Source organism: Ascaphus truei, chromosome 1 (assembly GCF_040206685.1).
Source record: "Ascaphus truei isolate aAscTru1 chromosome 1, aAscTru1.hap1, whole genome shotgun sequence".
In the NCBI taxonomy this organism is placed as follows: domain Eukaryota; kingdom Metazoa; phylum Chordata; class Amphibia; order Anura; family Ascaphidae; genus Ascaphus; species Ascaphus truei.
This window is the reverse complement of record NC_134483.1, coordinates 332,542,162-332,550,114: the sequence shown is the minus strand read 5'-3', so window position 1 is coordinate 332,550,114 and position 7,953 is coordinate 332,542,162.

The following is a 7,953-nucleotide window of genomic DNA, read 5'->3' as shown; positions in this document are numbered from 1 at the left end:
CTTGAGTTCCCAGTGTCCCCTTACCTTCGCGGCGGTGTCCGGCGGGTGTCGGGAATGTGCCGGGGTGACTGGTGAGGCGAGCTGGTCACTAGGAGTCCGCGGTGCACCGGGCTAGCGGGGGCCGCCATTTTGGATTGTGCACGCATGCGCAAGAGTCTCACATGCGCAGAAGCTTCACCGCGATGGCCATTACAGTTGTGCATGCGCAGCAAGCTAAGCGCATGCAGCGCCAATAGTAAAGAGGTTCCGCGGATAGGGTTAGGAGGTATATGCAGGGGTCTGTGACTCCTGAACTAGGCCAGAATCCCCACCCCCCATAGGCCCCAGCTATGCCACGACTCCCCTCAGCTTGTGGTTGCTGCAGGGACCCTCCCATAGGATAGGGACATGGCCCTGTAAAACCAGTTACAGTGAGGGGCACAGCCAGGACGCGGCGGCATCCTGGTTCTTGGTGGTCTGGGACCAGAACACCCCTGAAGGGACTGTTGCTGAGGTAAACACCTCAAGTGGAGACTTCCCCACAAGAACGGATGCACCGGAGCTGAAAAGCACAGTTGGGTCCGTGAACCCTATCGCAGGACACAGCGCGCCCGGGTGTGGACTCACCCGGCAGGTACCTTCGTCAAAGTGCACAAACACACTCAGTACAGTGGCAGTGCTGACCACACATAAAGGGTGGGGGCTTTCCTTGTGGACACTAGGGTGGTTGAGTGCCCAAGAAGCTCTTAAGGTACTGTGGGGACTGTGGACAAGAGTGTGGGACATTGGTGGGTGGTTACGGCCATGTCCGGCTGGCGAGTAGCTGTACCAGTAGTCAATTTATACATATCTAGTAAACTGTTCTTTTATGTTACACCAAGTGTGGTTACTGTGTGATCGTATATACCTATATGTATATGGGTCCTGTAACGGGCAAATCCACATAGTAGGATCCATTACAGGTGGAGGCGCAGACAAAGATCATTCCAGAATACACCCCAGACTCCCTGCAGCGGAGGCTCAGACTTCCTGTGAGTCACAGGTTTTGCACCACACGTACACCATAGACACATATATCCTAGAGGGTGGGGACACGTGCTAAAGGTACAATACAAATTTTTGTGTTACCTTTTCCTGGACAGGTTGGTACAGTGTGTACTTGCTATTTAAGCCACGGACTCTGGATTGTCGATCAGGGTGCCAGCCCTCCATAAGGGATTATGGAAGTTTGCCACAGATGAGTACCACCTTATGAGAAATGTTATCTCTCAAACGTGCATAATCTTGCTACACTGGTGAGTGTGCTAATTTTTAAATCTTTCATATGATAATAAATGTCAACATAAGTTATGCTATGATTTATGCTATGTAGCATGTGCCTCTTTTTTGTTTTTCTAAATAGATTTTCATGGATGTGGTTCAGCCTTTCAAAAGCTGGGGATCTGTCACGGTACTTTTTATCTATAACCTTTATTTAATCACTTAAATTGATCACATGGACTTTTATTATATTTATTGTTATATTCAATTATTTATTGTATTTTTATAACTTGTCTAAATCACTATTCACATTTTTAGTGTACATGTGGATTTTAACCTGTACACTCTCTGAATTAAGTTTACATTGTTCATTTTATTTATTTAAATTGGGTATAACTTAGTAAGTGCTATTTTTGAAGTTAACTTCTTTAGCGGTGTGAATGCAGTTGACTGAGGCAGAAGTCAGTGTTGACTGAAGTGACATCACTCCTGGTGAAGAGGCCTTAAGCTTCCACCAGGTGGGGTCACCGCTGGACACACACACACACCTCTCTCCCCGAGATCCGGGCGCTGTGGCTCCACCGGGGGAAGGAGAGAGGGAGTGGGGGCTGCTCTGGTCAGGTAACAAGAATGAGTGGGGGTTTGAGCGCGCCGTATCCCCTGCAGCACCGCATCCCCCGGAGCACTGCAGCCCTCCCCCAGTGAGCCGCCAAGCACCCCCCCAGTCAGATGCTGAACACCCCCGTGTCCCCTTACCTCCGCCGAGCAGGACACAGCTCTGCTGGTGGAGGGAGTGGGGGATGCTCCAGGGCACTCAGACAGACCCCCCTCCCCTGCCCCGTGTCTCCGTACCTACACTGCGAGGGGGGGGGCTGCTCTGGCCGAAGGCACCAGCACACAGCCGAGTCTGCAGCTCTGCTGGGGGGGGGGGGGGGGGGTGGTGAAGAGAGTCAGGAGAGAGGAGGGGCAGGGCCCTGAGAAAAACACACACCCCACAGAGAGACAAACACACACACACACACACACACTAACTGATGCACACATGCACACAGTGACACACACACACTGACTGATGCACACAGTGACACACACACACACACACACACTGACTGACACACACTGACTGACACACACTGACTGACACACAAACACATCAACACTGTCTATTCCCACTTAGTTCATAGAAACATACAGTACACTAGCAGTTTTATATCAATATACAATATATATTGCAAGTTGGGACATGCCCTCATATTGTATATGTATAGGGAGCTGTTACCAGACATAAGGGGGCTATCAGATCTCTTGTGGTATCCAAGTACAAGTACAAGGAATACTGAGGATGGCTTGCATGAGAATAACAATGCACACAATTCCCTGACAGTGAATCTGTCAAAATATTTGGATTGTTTTGCAGAAATATGTTATTACCCTACTTTCCCACATTAACGATACTACACATATTTTAAATGTAATACAAGAAATTGATTGGCATACTGGATACCTACAGTATGGGCTCCTTGTAATGTAGAACCGTTGTATACGGACATCGTACATGAAATAGGAATTCAGGCAGTGGAGTTCTTTGTTAAGGGAGACAACAATATATCCATGCAACAAATGGAAAATATTTTAGGATGTGTACATTTTAAATTAACTCATAATTATTTAAATTCGAGTCACGTTTTTCCTTGCAAAATAGACGGACGGCAATGAGTACTACCTTGAGCGACTGAAGAGTGTTGAGCTCTTAATTAATTAATTATGTTGTTTGTCACTTTCATATACAGTATTACGCTATGTTTTGTGCTTTTGTTTTTATTTCTTTCAAGCACAACCCATCTGTCCGGAGCCTTATCCTGGCCCTGCATCTGGTGTGATATATTCTTTACCGTTTGGCGCCTAATAATACGCACTTCTTTTCCTCTTCCACCCGAACTGCCAATTGAGCCTAAAAAGTTGTTAGTGATGATGAACTCCTGACTAATCTCACAGGAGGATGAGTGCAGGCAAAGCCTCTTCTTCCCTGGATGCCACTGCCACCACTCATAAAAATATACAAAAAACAATATTACACAAATTAAAAAAAAACAAATAATAATAGAAAATATTTTTTTACAAAAATAAAAAAAGAAATGTGTGTCTGTGTGACTGTGTTTGTCTCTCTTTATCTTTCTCACTACAGGCTCCTGCCTCACCCTCTCGTCTCAAACCTTTGTGTAGATAAATGGGCGTGGTCACGTCACGTGGCATGCTTTATCTCCTGTTATGATTTTTAACTACGAATTAATCCAACGGCAGGTTTTAAACAATTCCTTTTATTTTTTAACATACAATACTATCTTTTTTTTCCTTTACCATACATAAAATAAATGTTGTAACATAACACATGGACTTTGGTTCTAGACGTGAGCTTATTTTTACTCAGTATAGTGCATACTTGAACCCTTTCCTGTACCATTGTGTAACTAAGGCTACCTCGTACAGTGGCTAGTATCCCATAATATTTTGACCACAGTAATTCACAAACCCATATGGGAATGTATACACTCGGTGATCAGATCCTTTCAAGGGCTGTGAGGATATTCATTCTTCTACTTCCATTTCGATCGTGTGGACAGTGGACACAATCTCCCTTTCAAAATAAGAAAAAATCTCATGATATTTCCAGGATGCCATAAAAGGGCCCCTAGTGAAGTTCTCAAAGGATCATGAGGACAACAAAATGGTTAAACTGGTATACATTGAAAACTTACTGCTGCCAACGTATTACAAGTTTACAAGGGATGTATCTGTTCTTTTAGGAAACATAATATGCACACTGATTTTACTAATTGCATGGTTTTTCTACAAGAAGAAAGGGAATCTGACCATTTAGAGCACCCGTGAAATGTAACAGTGACTCAGTTTACTAACTGATTTAAAAAAAAAACACAGAAGACTGGAGACTTCTTTTGAATTCCTCATAGCTATGTTAAAACTTGAATCATTTTTTAAAAAAGTTATTCTTAGCAATTCTATTGTTCAGCACGGGAACTGAAAAAAAAAAGCCCTGATGAATATGTATTCAGAAGCATCCCTACCTGGCATCATAACCAACCACCCAAATCAGTTAGCATGCAAATCTTGATTTATGACTGCTGTCACCAAGGTATCAAGCACAGTCTCCAATGGGAACGCAGAAAAACCTTTGCTCATCATGCCAATTCTGATTTTTCTTTTTCTCTTTCATAGTGAAATGAGATTCTTGTTGAAAGCATTTATTTGCCCTCAGCACATACTAAATACTGCCTGTCCAAACATTGTACAACTCTCTCTAGATCTTCTGCACCATCGCATTTGGAGACCAAATGACCTCTGCCGCATCGCATTTGGAGACCAAATGACCTTTGCCTCATTAGTATTCTGTAAATGTTTGGAGTGTGCTAGCCTCAGCTGCTTGGCTCTTGGTGAGCAGGTGTAAAATGACCAGTTGGAAATGAGCTGAGACAACTACAATAAATAGATTGATGCAATTAATTTTTCATTATGCACCGTGTCGATGGATTATAATCACTTTGGATTGTTGCATGTCCAAAACTCAGGGAAAATGCAAATGTTTATTTTAATGAAAGGGGACTCAGCTATATTGTGAGGTGTTTTTTCCATTAGTAAAATGGTTTATCATAAAAAGAAATTGTCATATTTAAGACCACACCCAAAAAACCCATAAGAGTCTTTATTTATTTTGTGTTCTTTAATTGTATTACCTTTTCATTTTTTTCCATTCACGCATATGTGGTGCTTTATATATAGGGTTGGATATATTATTTTTTTTTACATTATTGTGACCTACATTGCTTATGCTATGATCATTTAATAACACATTTAAGGAACGATTTACGGTCTTATGTCTTTTTGGTGAATGCTGGAACCATCCTTATTCTTCTTATGTGAAAAAGAATAATGCTCAAAATGTTCACAAAATTGTGGGAAAATATATATAATCACTGTGTAGTATCCAAAAAAATAAAGTCAATCTGAATATACATAAGATTCCCTGAGTAGAAAGTCACAAAGTCCAAATTTACTGGGGATTTTATGATGATCTCTTGATCCTGCAGCCAGAATCTTAAGGGATTCCACCCCTTTTTTTGTTAAACAGATGTGAAGAAGACTGTAGGTGCATAGATCCATGGATATGCAATGGGGGAAAAAGAGAAGAACGGAGAAAATAGTTTAAAACTGTATGACAATGTTGAATTGTGTTGAAGAAGTAGTGAGAGATACATTCACATTAACATCCTTCTTAAAACCACATTAAATGCAGTTTCGGTCACTGTGTCTTTGACTTGCTCCCACATGTCCTGTTCACTACAGGCAAGGTTTTTAGGGGGATTGCTTTACCATATAGAAACAAAGTAATGGTCACATATAAGGCTGTGTCCATTGTAATTTCAGCCGTGCTGAGGCGCGGCGGCTGAGAGAAAGCAGGTGCTTTCCCTGGCCATGGTACGCGCGCTGTCCATGGGCGTGTCTAGGTCTCCTGGAATGCTAAGTTAGCTTGCTGAAGCGGAGGGGTAGGTGCCCTTGAAGAATCATCCGGTGGTGCAAGAAGAGGATGATTGGCAAGGATTTGTAAGCTGGAGGTGAAGCAATTACAGTGTCCACGTAGTCAGGATGGTGGAGTGCCTATCTGGGATTTGGCCCCTGGAGGGACAGCACCCTCCCTACCTCAGCAGGGTTTATATGTGGCCTAAGGATTATGTGACGTGCTCAACTCTGATCAGGAAGCAGACCCACAGGTCTGAGGTTGGGATCCAAACTAACCAACCAAAGCCCAGGGACAGAGTCCTGTAAGAGTATCCATAGTTGGTAAGCAGGCAGGAGGTCAGGGCTGGCATCATTGGTGCAAAGTCCAGGCAGGGAGCAAAGGGTCATGGCAGGCGGCAGGCAGTTAGGTCGGGATAACGGTCCGGGGTCAGAAACAGGGAGTACAAATGAACAAGCTAGCCTCCGGAACAAGGAAGCCACAGGGATGGCTCACGAACAAGGAAGGTTCAGCTACTAGAATCCAAGGTGGCCAGGAACACAGGGAAACGTATACAATGCTCAGGCAGGGGCTGGAAGTCACAGGCAGCTATTTAAGCCCTTGAACAGGTGCAGCCAACATAGCAGGCTGCCAGTAATCAAAATGTCCACAGCAGCTAGGTAAGGGCGGGTTCCAGCCAGGCCAATCTCATTGCTTAATGTTGATATTAAAAATTTGGTGAAAAAAATGGACAATGCCTCAATTCCCACCTACCACACTTAATCAGCTTAGGCAGTGTTGGTTTTATCACAGGTACAGAGCTTTGTCACAATCACACAGCATGCAAGCAAGTTCCCCTGATAGTTGGAGATGCCATGGAGTGAGCTTTTAACCATTTAAATGTGGGAGGGAGTGAGCTTCAATTGGATAGGAGGTTGCCACCCTCCAAAACAGCCAAGACTAGCTGCACAAGAATTATAAAACATACAGAACACCTACAAGCTCAAATTGAACCCCCAAAATACCCACAACATATATATAAGCATATAAGTTTCACAGAGGAGTGCTACCATTTTATTTATTAGTTATTTATACATATATATTTAGGCACTGTACCATGTATGAGTTTCACTGGATGTGCACTGAGCTCTGTCTGTGTTTTATGTTATGTCTCTGGTTTTAAATACATATTGCCATGCTCAGTAGCACTCCTCTGTGAAACTTATATGCTTATATATATGTTGTGGGTATTTTGGGGGTTCAATTTGAGCTTGTAGGTGTTCTGTATGTTTTATAATTCTTGTGCAGCTAGTCTTGGCTGTTTTGGAGGGTGGCAACCTCCTATCCAATTGAAGCTCACTCCCTCCCACATTTAAATGGTTAAAAGCTCACTCCATGGCATCTCCAACTATCAGGGGAACTTGCTTGCATGCAGTGTGATTGTGACAAATCTATTAGAGAGTGCTTTTCCTAGTAATGTACAGGTTAATAAAAGCTTCAATCAGACTTAGAACTTTTGCAACTTATATTGACAGATTTATTATAAATCATTCTTCCTGGCAATGCACAGGTTATTAAGAATATATATTAGTGTAGGGACCCTTGAAACGTGGTCTGCCGTGAAGTTTGGCTCAAGGGCTTACAACAATTTGGCCAAAATGTTAAACTAAAAGACCATTTTATTTATTAGTTATTTATACATGTATATTTAGGCACTGTACCGTATATAAGTTTTTCTGGATGTGCACTGAGCTTTGTCTGTGTTTTATGTTATGTCTCTGGTTTTAAATACATATTGCCATGCTCAGTAGCACTCCTCTGTGAAACTTATATGCTAGTGTAGCCAGGTCACCTTTTTCTCCCTGGAGATCCCCCTTCCCTGGCGCAGCTCGATCGCGGGTACTGAAAAACCCGACGGCTGCTTCCAAGGGTGGGGGCTGGAGCAGGGAGCAGTGCGGCTTCTCCTGCCTGCGGCCGGTTGCCGGGGACGCGATCGGGCCGTTGCTAAGGCCGCGATCGCGTCTCTAAGGTCCCGGCGGCCGCAGAGCAGGGCGCCGCCATTACTCCACCACTCGCGCATGCGCAGTGATCGCGCGAGTGTAGGAGCCAGCCAGGAGAGTCGCGCGAGAGGTAGGGAGAGATTGCGGCGGCCATTAGGAGCTAGTGCAGGCATAGGAAAGGCGCGCACGCGGTCCCTATGTGCT